The following is a 15,620-nucleotide window of genomic DNA, read 5'->3' as shown; positions in this document are numbered from 1 at the left end:
GGGATGTGCCTCTCCCATGACGAAAAAAGACGAACACGTACACTGAGGCGGCAGCCCTTGCCGATGAAGATTCCATCGGGTCAATCCGGTACGTACAACCGGCTGCCATGGGATAGAAGTCATTGTGTAAAATTACAGCCAATTCGGATAAGAATTGCGCCCTCTAGGGGCTCAAGAAGTAAAATCGGCAGAGCGGTTTATATGGAAGCCGTATCATGCTATAGACCGATTCAGGCCATATGTGACGCGTGTCATGGGGAAAGCTATTGTACAAAATCTCAGCCAAATCGCAAAAGAATTGCGCCCTCTAGAGGCTTAAGAAGTATAATCGAGAGATCAGGTTATGAACCGATTTAGACCATACTTGGCATATTTGCGAGACAAAGCAATCCGCCCTCTAGTGGCTCAAAAAGTCAAGATCCAAGATTGGTTTATATGAATCAAGAATTTGTGTACTTTAAGGGGTCTTAGACGAATATTTCGTGGTGTTATAAACGGAATGACGAAATTATTATACCCCCATTCTATGGTGGAGGGTATAATAAAAATATGAATACATTTTCTTTGTGACTTTGTTAACTTTCTTTCTAATAATGTACGTACAATGCACTGGCGATAATATGAAACATTAAAAACCAAGCCAGTTCACTTTTGTAAGATTTTTCATATTTGTAAATCGCATCTAAAATCCCTAAAAATATAAGTTGCTCATGCTAGAATCAATCTAAAGGTGTCGTCATTAGCGTAGGCGATTAAATATTGAGGAACTTCAGAGTAGTATCGTCCCCAAGGTTGCTACAACAAAGCGTGTTTTTTTGGGAACTTGATATGTCAACATTTGTAAACCGGGCGAAGAAAATTCTGTTCGCCCTGACATTTACAATTTTCAGCAAATTTGCTTCGACCAATTAGAGAAAGAAGAAAGAAGTTTATTAATTTTTGAGTGTCACATTTTTAAAAATGTTCTTAATTCTAATTAGCTCCCGAGGCTTTACCCACCAAACTAGCTGGAACATTGAGGTACGTTCTGTGTGGTGTTCATTGCTGTCACGAAAAAATTACCGTCCACAGGTTGTGGATAGTGGAATACTTCATACGGAGTAGCTACAACGGCAGTCACGGACAATCAAGGTATCGACAGGAGAGTCTCAGTAAGTGGCCGGGCGGAACCGACTCGATATGATAAGGCGGGTTAGTGACGCCTTTTAATAACCAATGACTATCTTGTTCGTGCGGCGATCGTTCATTTGGACCGGAACGAGCTTGCTCACCTATAGGAGACTGACGAGGATCGCCACCTCCACATGAATATGTGGCTAAAACAACAACCCTGCCAAGATGGCAGGTTCAAATAGTTTTCATAAGGTTATTATAGCCGTAGATAGCTACCAAGTGAATGCTAACAAATGGCTCAAATAGGAAAATTGTGATTAAAGCTCAATCACCACAAGGAGGGGTGGTGTACCCCTTATTGCTTTTGAATATCTGTCGGATTTTCAGGTCATTTGAAAAGGACAGTTAAATTTTTTTTGGCTACGAGGATAAAATTGTCATCATGGTGTGTGCCCGTTCAGAGTGCATATAGTATGCTGCCAAAATACAAGGTGACTTGTTATTGGGTTGCCCAAAAAGTAATTGCGGATTTTTTAAAAAAAAATTAAATGCATTTTTAATAAAACTTAGAATGAACTTTAATCAAATATATAATTGCCATTTTGTTCGATAACCTTTTGCCATCTTCCTGGCAAATTTAGTATTCCACGCTCATAGAACTTCTGGCCTTTATCTGCAAAAAAATTGAACCAAGTGCGATTTTATAGCCTCATCATTGCCGAAAGTTTTACCATTTAGGGAGTTCTGCAACGATCGAAATAAATGGTAGTCTGATGGTGCAAGGTCAGGGCTATATGGTGGATGCATCAAAAGTTCCCAGCCAAGCTCACTCAGTTTTTGGCGAGTGACCAAAGATGTGTGCGGTCTAGCGTTGTCCTGGTGGAATATGACACCTTTCCGATTGACCAATTCTGGTCGCTTCTCCTTGATGGCTGTATTCAATTTGTCCAATTGTTGACAGTAAACATCCTAATTAATCGTTTGGTTCCTTGGAAGCAGCTCAAAATATACCACACCCTTCCAATCCCACCAAACAGACAGCATAACCTTCTTTTGGTGGATATCAGCCTTTGAAGTGGTTTGAGTTGGTTCACCATGCTTGGACCATGATCGTTTTCGACTAACGTTGTTGTAAACAATCCATTTTTCATCTCCAGTTATGATTCGTTTTAAAAACGGATCGAATTCATTGCGTTTAAGGTGCAAATCACAAGCGTTGATTCGGTTTGTTAAATAAATTTCTTTTAATACATGTGGGCTCCATATTAAAATTGACGCCAAACAAACAAATGTAAACAAAATTTCGCGCACTTTTTTTCTAAAGCAAGCTAAAAGTAACAGCTGATAACTGACAGAAGAAAGAATGCAATTACAGAGTTACAAGCCGTTGAAAAAATTTGTCAACGCCGACTATATTACTACTATATTACCGACAATTACTTTTTGGGCAACCCAATATTTTCAAGGGACCTCTTTTAGATGTGATGGAGCTGCTGCTCTCATTACTGAATGTCGTGAAAAGCCATTGCAATGTCAGGACTTTGACATTGCAATGGACACATGGCGGACTTAAGCTTGATTTGTGGGGATGAAGAGGAGTCATAGACGGTTGAGCACCTATTGTGAGACTCCTCTGAAATGGCGGGAATAGATGCAGGATTATGGCTACACAAAAACCTATTTTCCTGCCAAAATTATCTTCATGCAATAGTCCTTTCGCCATCTTGACTACTATAGCTTTAAATAGCATATTGGAGGGAGCCTCTCCAGACCGCCTTATTTTCATGTCTGGCATTGTGCTGACGTAATTTTTAGTTCTTCTGCGCTTTTTGAATATTTCGGGATCGACACAATAGACCTAAGTTCGCTGAGTGAAAAATATAGTGAATAAGGTTGCTAGAAGCCCGCCATTATATACCCTACGTTTAAAAACCATAATAGCAGCAAACATAATTTATAAAATATTTATTTTTAAGTTTATATTTTTGTACGGCGAATTAAAAAACGAGTTGACATATCAAATTCTCTCAGCTGGGTTGATGCGACCACCTGATAAATACGCCTTGATCGTCCCAAATAAATTACATATTAATGACAAATGGTAACTTCAAATTTATAATTTAAATTGAACACATTTGGAGAATTAAAAAAAAAGAACCAAAGTATTGTGGTTCAAATTGTTTTCATCTTAAAAAAAATGCAGACTGTCGAAAGGAGGATAAGCCGTTTTCCTCAATCTCCATAGTTGCCCCGATAGCGTTATCCATCGTTTTGTATGAAAACTCAGTCCCTATGGAATTTTCGTTGTCCCTCCGACAGTTTTTGCTGCTTCGCTGGGCTACATGCTTATAAGTCGCCTTCGATCTTAACTATAGCGTGTGAGGGAAAAGAGAAACATTTTCCGCTGGCTGTTTTTCTTCAAGGAATATTGTCACAACACATTTTGTATTCAATAACAGGAAATTTAACTAATTTTGAATTTACATAGAAACAGCAACTTTTCGATATTTCTATGTGTGTTAACATTTGCTTTGACAAGTTAGTGGTAGAGATTTGACCATGATAGAATCATATACAAGGTATGGTCAGATGCCCAACAACAAAAAATCTGGATACAACTCTGTTCCACTAACATGTCAAAGCAAATGTAGACACACATAGAAATGTTAAACAGTTGTCATTTCTAGGCAAATTCAAAATTAATTAGTAATTGTCGAATACAAAATGTGTTGTGTTGTGTGATAATAAGGCAAATAGTTCTAATAAAGACAACCAACGGCAAATTTAGCATTTGAAGTGTGTAACTTGATTATTTCAGCCATTCTTGTCTAAATTACACATGCTTTAAGCGACTTATCCTTAAGTTGTTTCATGTCTGGTATTGTGTCCCCACCTACAGCGGTCAAAAAAAGTATTCATCATTCAATGTTTTTTTTTTAATAAGTCTACAAAAGACAATTGGAATAAAAACATATTAAACTAATGATGCAGTAGTGCTTGTGTGATATATATGTACACAATTTCATTGTTTTTAAAGAAAAAAATAGTATTTATTGGAACAAAAAGGGCCATTTTACAGCTGAACACAAAAAATTAAACAAAAAAAGTATTCATCATTGCAAAAAAACAAAAAAATAAATAACATAATTTAAAAAAAATAATACTTTGTTATTCGACCACCGCGTCTTATAACTTCTTTTAAACGGTTTGACATCGATTGGACTAATTTAGCGGTTATATTTTGGTCTATATTAGTCCATTCCTCCATTATCACCTGTTGCATTTGACTCTTGCTCGAAAAATTGCGTGTTCTCAATTTGCGTTCGAGATGTTCCCAAAGATGTTCAATTGGGTTCAAGTCGGGACTTTGAGGAGGAGTTTTAATGACTTTGGGGCAGTTATACAGCATCCACATCTTGGTATTTAAAGCAGAATGTTTGGGGTCATTATCTTGATAATATTAAAAGTTATTACCAAGCCCAAGTTTTACAGCACTATCTTTTAAATTCCTCTTTAAAATGTCAATGTAATACTTATGATCCATTACTCCATTAATAATTTCAAGATTTCCCGCTCCTGAAGCCGCCATACACCCCCAAACCATTAAACCATCTCCACCATGTTTTACAGTAGCAACTGTGTTTCGTTCTTCAAGCTCTGTATTTGGTTTTCTGTACACTATGACCTTTCCATCGCACCCAAAAAGATTAAACTTGCTCTCGTCTGCAAAAATGACTGTTTTCCAAAATGATTCGGGCTGTTTTACATACATTTTTGCGAAGTTTAGCCTTTTCACTCGGTTTATTTTATTTATAAAGGGCTTCTTACGTGCAGTTCTTCCTCTGTAACTATGCCTTTTGAGTGTATTTCGAATTGTTTGTGTAGTAACTTCCTTCCCTAAATATTCCATAGTGTTTTTACGAAGAATGGTCGCATTTGTCTTCGGAGTTTTCTGAACTTGCCGCACTAGCCAACGCACATCTCCAACTGAAAGTGCTTTTGGTCGACCAGATCTTGGTTTATTGTCAGCAGTTTTCGTTTCTGTCCACTTTCTGATGATGGATTGTATAGTAGATCGTGGTCTATTTAATATTTCACTGATAGTTTTTTGAGTTAAACCATTCCTGTGGTGTTTTATTATCAAAACTTTTACCTCATCAGAAACCTCGTTTTGCTTACGACCCATTTTGACAAAAACTATATTTTCAATGAAATTAAATATTTGCTGTCAAGGGCAAAGCCTCCTTTACTAAATAAAACAGAAAAGGGGGATTCCCAAATAATATTTGAATTTGACTTTGATGATAGCACATCAATGATGAATACTTTTTTTGTTCTGTTTTTGGTGTTATTATATAAAATTGCATTTTTTGCGCTAATTAAATTTATTTTTTGAATTTATTTTAAAACATATTACGAAAAATAAACTATTGCATAAAACTGCATTATTTGTTTACTTTAAATTTTCTTCAATTACCCAAAATAAGTGAATTTATTATCAATTTTGCTAATGATGAATACTTTTTTTGACCGCTGTAAGTGCCGGCGTCTGTTAGCCTCGAAAGCCGGACAATGACATAGGAAACGTTGCAACTTCTCATCATTTTCCCCACATGCTTTCACTTGCTATACCGATTTTCCATTAATGAGCTCGTAGTCCTATGAGACCTTGCTAACCTACTTACTATTCGGATCTCCACATGGGATTTTTGACTTATCGGCCGTCTCGCTGTTCTCTAGTGCTACGAAAGGCTCCGGATTAACCAAGTTTACTGATGACAGTCCTCTGGCCTACATAGCCAAATCATCTGCTCTGTCATTTCCCCGTACTCCGCTATGGCTCGGCACCCAAACAATGCGGATCGTGGCATCCTCAGAGAAGGCGTTTATCTCTTTCTTACACGCCACGACTGTTCGTGACCTTACCTTCCTGGTTGTTATTGCCCTGATGTCCAGTTCACTCTCCGTAAAAATGTTCACACTCGCAGTCCTCCTTTGAAGTTAAATCGGAGGATATGTTTATATGACTGTTATATCCAACTAGAAGATGGCGCAAAAGTGAGCATGGCCGTATAAAACATTGGATGATTGGGTTGGCCTGGATTTGGCAAAGGTGGTGCCTTTCTTGAGCTAGAACTTGAATCAAAAAATAAGCTGCACTTATTGATATTTAATCAATTATTATATTTTATTTATATATTTCAATACTTAACTACAAGTTTGGATTTTATTACATATATAGAAAAAGGTATAATGCATGATGATGTCCACATATGACATCACGCACACGTTCACCGACAGTTGACGCCTTGCTTCGTCCTTGGGGATAGAAAAAAACGTCCCATCCTCCTTTCGGCAAATTCTGCATGTGCGCATTTCTTGTTTTTTTTTTTTTTGTTGGAAATTTTCCCTTTTTTTTAGATAAAAACCATTTTAACCACAAAAGGCCACCGTAGAGCAGAGGTTGGCATGTCCGCCTATGGTGCTGAACGCCTGGGTTCGAATCCTGGTCGAAAAATTTTCAGTGGTGGCTTTCGCCTCCTAATGCTGGCAACATTTGTGAGGTACTATGCCATGTAAAACTTCTTTCCAAAGAGGTGTCGTACTGCGGCACGCCGTTCGCACTCGGCTATAAAAAGGAGGTCCTTTGTCATTGGGTTTAAACTTGAATCGGGACTGCACTCATTGATATGAGAGAAGTTTGCCCCTGTTCCTTAGTGGAATGCTCACAAAACCTTTGTGTTTGAAATTTTTCAAATGGGTTTTTGAATTTGAGTTTTAAATTTGGAATTGCCATTTGTCATTTAGATGTCATTTGTTTGAAATGTGTACGATAATTCAGTGGGACGATACAACTCTGAAATTCCTCAATATTTAATCAGCTGGGCTAGTGACGCTACCTTTTATTTTGATTCTACCATGAATTTTATCTTAAGTTTATATGATTGCACCATTCAGTGAGTTTATCATGTTAAATTTTTGTTCCATTTCGTTATTGGATTTATTTAAAACCCTTTTTAAAAAAGTTTTATGCAAAATGTGGTTGCGCTAGCATGCTACAGAGATTGCGATTTTGAATCTAACTCCACCATCAGTCTGCTTTGCCCCGAAACGGTTACATGCTTCCACCACTCACAAATCAGTGTGATGTGCAATGGTAGAAGCATGCCTTCTTGGGATGAACATTGGATCATATCACGGCACCTTTCTTCAAGCGCAGTAAGAAAGGTAAACCACCAACCGCCAATATCTCCAACTCAAAAAAACATTAAGCAGCAGCAACACACACAATGCCAAAAACCTGTTACCCAGCAATCTTAGTCTGTCAAAAAGTAACTGTTTAATGTGTGTATACACATTTATCGGCGTACTTCCCGTTCATTCATCTCTTTTTGCTCTACTTTATCCTGGTTGTTTCATTTCGTTGTTGGATTTATTTGTCCAGCTGAAACCAATATAGCTATTTTTTTTTTTAGTTTATTGGATTTTAATAAATTTGAAAAAAAAGTTATTCACTTGCAACATTTTTTGAATGTTCTAAAATTTCTGATTTCTTTTTGGAATTTAAAAACGTATGTTTTTTGTATGCATATTTAAGAACTTTTCACTTTAAATTTGTATACTACAAAGTATTATGGCATTTTAGCTAATTGTGAGCACTGATTAAGGCTTGCATGTAAGAAATTTTGATTGAGAGGAGAAGACAAGAAGAAAGAAGAAACAAGGGCAACAACTACCCTGTATGTTTAGATTTCAACACTGTGTAGATAGATAAAATCCGTTAAAAAAAAACCAAAAAAGTAAGCTGTTCATACTTTCCAAATTTGCCATTGAACATTCCAAACTTCTCACAAATCAATGAGTGCTATCCGATTCAAGTTTAAGTTCAGTGATAAGGGTCCCGAACGGCGTGCCTCAGTGTGATACCTCTTTGAGGAGAATTTTTTACATGGCAATATACCTGGCAAATGTCGTCAGCATTAGGAGGGGGAAATCACCGTTGAAAAAATTTGGCCTCCTTCATACTGTAAAGCTTCATATTTTAAAGTATTCAATGGAAGAAAAAATTGTTCATATTTTGGGTTGCTCATCTAGTATGTATTGTAGTACATTTAGATAAAATAGTCAAAATGCGTGGAAATAATAAAAGCAACTCTAACCCACAGAAATACGTAATGATTTTGTAATATGGGAACTAATTTTTCAAGCACTGTTTTAGTTTTTTGTTAAAGTGGTCAGTGCCGGTTTTCGATAAAACTGTATGAACTGTACATATTACCGTGCATATTATTCATAAAAAAGTACCTACTTTGGTGTCGTGCCAAAATTATATCAATGTTTGTAATCATTACAACAAATTGAAAAATGACCTAATATTTCATGTTTTTGGCGCCTATTATTGGTAGCCATTCAAAATAACTCGAGAAAAATGACACGTCTGAAAAGGAATCTTTCTTAAGAATAATAAAAGCAAATAATGGTGATAGATTTCTGCTAAAATGAAAATAAGGAAACTTTCAACACACACATATTTTTGTATTTATTAGGGTAGTTCGATATAGGTTATGCTGTATTTTTTGTACAAAAGCCCGCATAACAAGACAAAAAATTTGGCATATACATTTTTTACATCCTATAGTTCCTAGGACTGATAAAATTGATGCTACCAGGTTGCAAGTTTGATAATAGATTGTCAAAGTACACACGCAAAAAAATAAAACGTTTGGGACAGTTTTACAACAAACAAAATATTTTTTTACGAAGTTTTTCTTTTTACTGTAACTGTGTAGCGTTTCGCTTCAAAATATCAAACATAAGCTATAAACGTAGCATTATTGAACGTAACTTATTTTGTTTACGTTAACCGGAAAAAATGACCTTCTTTTTAGTATAACCAAGAGCTTAGTGGCAAAAGTGTTTCGATAGCCGCAGACGATTATTAGTTTGCCGAACCAATAATTATTTTCTTGTGTCTCTTCTACTAGAAAGAAAGGGTGAGTATTTGAGCGTATAGACCATTGATGTGTACGAAAAAAAAATATCACGAACATTAATTGAATCAATCATTTTTAATTAAATCCGGATTTTTTTTCACCCGGAGGTGCTTTGTTTCTAAAGAGTGATCACGGACCCTAACATAAACCTCAAATTCGTGTACCATGTTGCATCGAAATCGAGGGAGCGCCACATACAGCGCGCTTTTCGCAAAAGTTTTCATATAACATTGAATATTTCAATTAAATTAAAAATTCAATCATTTTTTTAATTGGATTAATTAAAAAAAAATTAAAATTTTGAAAAAAATCAACGGTTAATTGGATCAGTTAAAAAAAATATTGGAAATTTCAATAATTTTTTAATTGAATATGCAAGTTTTTTAATTGAAAATGTGATTCTGTGATTCTCATTATCATTTTCGTGATTGAAGCAATTTAATTAATTGGATCAATTTATTTTGTGATTGAAACCGATTTTTATTTTTTTCTGTGTACAAAAGAATTTAATTCCAAGCATGTCCATGGTCTTGCTTATAATTGCAATTGTGTGCTCGCCAATGGTTTAGACACAATCTAATACATACAGTTTTTTCCGGTTTTTGGCTGAGCAAAGACCAGTCAGTATGTTAAGCAGCTCGGTCGAGTGCGGATGGTAAACTCGGAAAATGAAAATTTGTAAAGTTTCGTTTTAGATACAAAAATGCTGTTATGTCCTATGACAAAAATCATTAGAGGAACAATAATTTCTAAGGGACATACATACATTGTTTGGTAACATTTACACGATGTAGAAATATCCATCCCAAAGTAGGTCTGTATTTAAATGAGCGAAAACAACAACTCCCATAAACGAATTACCTTGTTTCATGTACTGGAATTATATTGGGTTGCCCAAAAAGTAATTGCGGATTTTTTAAAAGAAAGTAAATGCATTTTTAATAAAACTTAGAATGAACTTTAATCAAATATACTTTTTTTACACTTTTTTTCTAAAGCAAGCTAAAAGTAACAGCTGATTACTGACAGAAGAAAGAATGCAATTACAGAGTCACAAGCTGTGAAAAAATTTGTCGACGCCAACTATATGAAAAATCCGCAATTACTTTTTGGGCAACCCAATAATTTGTTAGCTCATCCCACATTTCCCTCCTGGCGCGGGACTCTAATTTTGCATGAATACATTTGAAATATATTTGAGAAAAAATATCGAGATGTCTTTCACCACTTTCATTCCATGTACGTTTTGGTCATCTCAGTTTGTGTGTACCACAAGATCGCTGTCAAAGACTTTTTCGCTGGAGCTTCTTCAATTATTCTGATCATAATTTTTGCTGTGTCCAGGTTGCTCTTTTGATAATTTTATGGATCTTAGATGTATCTATATTTCTGTATTGTAAAATTCAACCTATCCCAATATCACTTTTATTCAATACGTTTTTAAGCACTACTAGAAATACATCAGCGCTTCTGGAACAATTTTCTCACCTTGTACTTGTGCGGTCATATTCGGTTCGTGTTTTCAAGTAAAGAAACTCTTTGCCTCACTACCTCAAAAACTTCTCTGTAAACCCATGTATTTTGATCATTCAATTATTTCGCTTTGTTAAAGCAAGCTTAGATTTTCTTTTTCGGGGTTACTTTTTAGTATTTAGAGCGCACAACAAGCCGATTACTGGCTTAGGTGTATGTTCATAGTGACATGGGGCGGATAAATATCCGTAACCTCTTTTCAACCTAACCTAACCTAGAGCAAGCTCCTTAGGTTAGGTTAGGTTTAAGTGGCAGTCTGCCATCAGACTCAGACGTTTTCGTCCATTGTGATATCACAGGAGCAGAAGAAGGAAGATGCTTTTTAGTTCCTACCGTTGAACCATCCAAATCGCTTTAAAAAGCAAAATAACTTGCGAAGAAATGAGTACGTAATGTGGAACTCCTCTGTCTACTAGTGCGGGACACACACACAGAAGGTGTTCTATAGTCTCTTCTTCTTCTATGTCCTCACAGCTTCTGCAAAAGGCAACCTCTAGTCTGTCAGCATATTATATCTTGGCTATTCCACCACTTCCTTAATTGGTAGGATCTCCGCTTGATACGGACTGCAGTGGTCGGGTAACCTTTTCGATATGACCTGTTCTATATATTTAGAGTACATCCCAAAGCCCATCTGGTCGTTTAGTTTGGAACCGTCTGCTTTTTAACAAACTATAATTATATATTGCTGGAAATTTTTCCACCTTTAACTTATTTTTCATTTAAAATGTTTCCTTCCATTTTAAAGATTGTGCGTTGGGTTTTAAGTTCGAATTGTTTAAAATGTGATTTCTTTATTCTTTTTTTTAATTCTATCAACCTTTTGCACAGAAAGGCTTTGGTTGATTATTAAATGAAATAAATAAATAAACATTGTATTTTGATGAGATGAGTCGTCATTAAGCTCATGCAGTCCTGGTCATAAATCTCATCTTATTTAGGGGGTAATTAACGCATAGGATGACTTCTTAATTATTAATTTGTTGCATCCTATACCTACCGCGGTATTGTAACTTCAACCGATATGTAAAAGCACGTTTACATTGGCCATTAAAATATCTGTTTCAGGTTCCAAAAACATGTTGTCTTAGCATAGGCGGAGCAATGAGGACCACGCCCACTAGGACACACGAGACTATTCTAGATATCCGACCCATTGACATACAGATTAAGTGTGAGGCAACCACTACGGCTATGAGACTTAATGCGATGGGAGAATGGAGTGAGGATGGGAGCAGCTCATACCATCGCGGTATAATCGAGGCGACGATAAGAAACCTGGAAGGAAGGGAAGAGGTTTCCGATCGGATACCTGAGATGAACCTTGAAGTCGAGTGCGAGGGACTGCTGCCATCGGCACAGTCTTGGATTGACGGAACCCTAGTATTGCCATCTGGAAGATCATGTTACACGGATGGATCAAAGCTAGAGGACAGAGTGGGCAATGGAGAACCCACGGACTGAGATTTGTTTAAGACTGCCTGGCCATAATACGGTCCTGCAGGCGGAGATCCGGGCGATCACGGAATGCGTGAAGTGGTGTGGTGCTAATGCGAGGATGTCGAGTGTGAACATCTTTACCGAAAGTAAAATTGCCATAAGGGCAATAACAACCAGGACGGTAAGGTCACGAACAGTCCTGCTGTGTAAGAAGGAGATTAACGCTTTCTCTGAGGGTGGGAAAATCCGCATCGTTTGGGTGCCGGGCCATAACGGAGTAAGGGGAAAAAAGGGCAGACGATTTGGCGGTGAAGGCCAGAGGACTGCCGTCAATAAAGTCTTTCGGGTCGACGCAGTCTGAGTAAAGGGAGTGGGCGACGAATGCGCATGCGACATTGTGTAACAGGGAAACGGTCGGTAGGACGGCGAAAATCCTATGGGGGGATCCAGATCGTGAGAAGACGAGTCTATTACTGAAAGGAAGTAGAAGGAGGTAATAATAGCTATTAGTATCATAACGGGACACATAGGACTACGAGCTCACTTATGTTAAAAAGGTGCGGCAAGTGATAGCATGAATAGGACATGCGGGGAAGATGATGAGACGTTGGAGCATTTCCTTTGTCATTGCCCGGCTTTCGCGTCTAACAGATACCGGTACTTAGGTGTTGACACGATATCAGATATGAACCAACTCAGGGGAGTGGTATTGAAAACAGTTAAGGATTTTGTAAGTAGCATAGAATTCCTAACTTAAAATTTTCTTTTTAGAGGTTACTTTATAGTTTTTGGAGCGCACAACAAGCCGATTACTGGCTAAGGTGTATGTCCATAGTGGCATGGGGCGGATTAATATCTGCACCCTCTTTTCAACCTAACCTATAAAACTTCTTGAAAGCCTGCAAGAAAATTTTTATATCCTACTTCTATATTTAGTTTGCAGAAAGTGTTTTTTTCTAAAATAACCGTTTATAAAAGAATAATGAACTTCATTTACACCAAAACAGGTAATGGAAGGCAGTGTCGTTCACACAAAAAGAAAAATGCATTTTACTGCGAACGTTTTTTACAACTTTTGACATGGATTATCACGGCGAGTGTGCATTGATGACTTAAAACTTTTTATTTCGATGAAGTCTGGGCTACGCTTGCTAAAGTCAAATTCCGTGAAGTTCATCCAAAAACGGCGGTTATAACAGAGAATATTAATGCCGTGCCTGAACTTACCGTTATTTTAATTTTTTCACAAAATTATTTATTTATTCATCAATAACTAGCTTGTCCCCCTGAAAGTAATACCTTTCAAATTTTTTTTTTGTTTTTTCCAATTTTTTTTTTCGTTTTTTTTTCCAATCCTCGAAGCACTTTTGAAACGAAACCCATGGCCGGTTGTACGTATCGGATTGGCCCGATGGAGTCCTTCATCGACAAGGGCTGTCGCCTCAGTGTAAAACACACTGCTACAACAACGACAAAACTTAATACAGTTCCTATGATCTATTTTTTCGCTTTGTAAAAAAAATCGAAGAGCACACTAAAAAACGACTAACCTTTTAAGACTGACAATCCAAAATGGCTGATATTATCAACATACATACATACCAAACGGCTGATATTGTAACAGATATGTGAACCAACATTACAGAACAAATACGAAATCGTCATGTGCCATACCGTGAGGTAGAGGCAACGAAAGTTGTTCGTGGGAGAAGCACTTCGGAGCAAATGGTTGCCTGTTTCTTTGGCAAAACTGGTCATGTGGTGCCTGCTTCGCTTGAGGAACGTAGGACGGTCAATTCTCAGTAGTTCTTCTCAATTTGATCGCCTTAAGTCTTTGGAGAAATTCGAAATACGAACAAGTGCAAGAGGTGTCTCAATCGAAGTGGAAAAAGTGCTTCGACAATTGGTTTGAGCGCATGCTGGAGGATACTTTGAAACACAATAAAATCATTTTGGATGATTTATCTTTTAGGCCAGAAATTTATATAGCCGCCCTCGTATGCACTTGGCATAGTATTACATAAGAATTTTTTATTCGGTGATTTATTAAAACACATCCGCCCTAATGTCCATCCATCCACAAACCGTATATACATATGTACAGCGGTCAAAAAAAGTATTCATCATTAGCAAAATTGATAATAAATTCACTTATTTTGGGTAATTGAAGAAAATTTAAAGTAAACAAATAATGCAGTTTTATGCAATAGTTTATTTTTCGTAATATGTTTTAAAATAAATTCAAAAAATAAATTTAATTAGCGCAAAAAATGCAATTTTATATAATAACACCAAAAACAGAACAAAAAAAGTATTCATCATTGATGTGCTATCATCAAAGTCAAATTCAAATATTATTTGGGAATCCCCCTTTTCTGTTTTATTTAGTAAAGGAGGCTTTGCCCTTGACAGCAAATATTTAATTTCATTGAAAATATAGTTTTTGTCAAAATGGGTCGTAAGCAAAACGAGGTTTCTGATGAGGTAAAAGTTTTGATAATAAAACACCACAGGAATGGTTTAACTCAAAAAACTATCAGTGAAATATTAAATAGACCACGATCTACTATACAATCCATCATCAGAAAGTGGACAGAAACGAAAACTGTTGACAATAAACCAAGATCTGGTCGACCAAAAGCACTTTCAGTTGGAGATGTGCGTTGGCTAGTGCGGCAAGTTCAGAAAACTCCGAAGACAAATGCGACCATTCTTCGTAAAAACACTATGGAATATTTAGGGAAGGAAGTTACTACACAAACAATTCGAAATACACTCAAAAGGCATAGTTACAGAGGAAGAACTGCACGTAAGAAGCCCTTTATAAATAAAATAAACCGAGTGAAAAGGCTAAAGGCTTTCGCAAAAATGTATGTAAAACAGCCCGAATCATTTTGGAAAACAGTCATTTTTGCAGACGAGAGCAAGTTTAATCTTTTTGGGTGCGATGGAAAGGTCATAGTGTACAGAAAACCAAATACAGAGCTTGAAGAACGAAACACGGTTGCTACTGTAAAACATGGTGGAGGTGGTTTAATGGTTTGGGGGTGTATGGCGGCTTCAGGAGCGGGAAATCTTGAAATTATTAATGGAGTAATGGATCATAAGTATTACATTGACATTTTAAAGAGGAATTTAAAAGATAGTGCTGTAAAACTTGTGCTAGGTAATAACTTTCAATATTATCAAGATAATGACCCCAAACATTCTGCTTTAAATACCAAGATGTGGATGCTGTATAACTGCCCCAAAGCCATTAAAACTCCTCCTCAAAGTCCCAACTTGAACCCAATTGAACATCTTTGGGAACATCTCGAACGCAAATTGAGAACGCGCAATTTTTCGAGCAAGAGTCAAATGCAACAGGTGATAATGGAGGAATGGACTAATATAGACCAAAATATAACCGCTAAATTAGTCCAATCGATGTCAAACCGTTTAAAAGAAGTTATAAGACGCGGTGGTCGAATAACAAAGTATTAATTTTTTTAAATTATGTTATTTATTTTTTTGTTTTTTTGCAATGATGAATACTTTTTT

At 36.6% G+C, this 15,620-nt stretch overlaps 1 protein-coding gene across 2 annotated transcripts in view; it reads left to right on the top strand.

Moving 5' to 3' along the window:
* Nucleotides 1-15,620, top strand: part of LOC106089413 (neurexin-4) — an 88,722-nt gene that overhangs the window by 17,443 nt on the left and 55,659 nt on the right. The gene's annotated exons all lie outside the window — the stretch shown is intronic.

This window comes from Stomoxys calcitrans, chromosome 1, assembly GCF_963082655.1.
Source record: "Stomoxys calcitrans chromosome 1, idStoCalc2.1, whole genome shotgun sequence".
NCBI classification, from domain to species: Eukaryota; Metazoa; Arthropoda; class Insecta; order Diptera; family Muscidae; genus Stomoxys; species Stomoxys calcitrans.
This window is presented reverse-complemented; position numbering and strand designations above follow the sequence as displayed.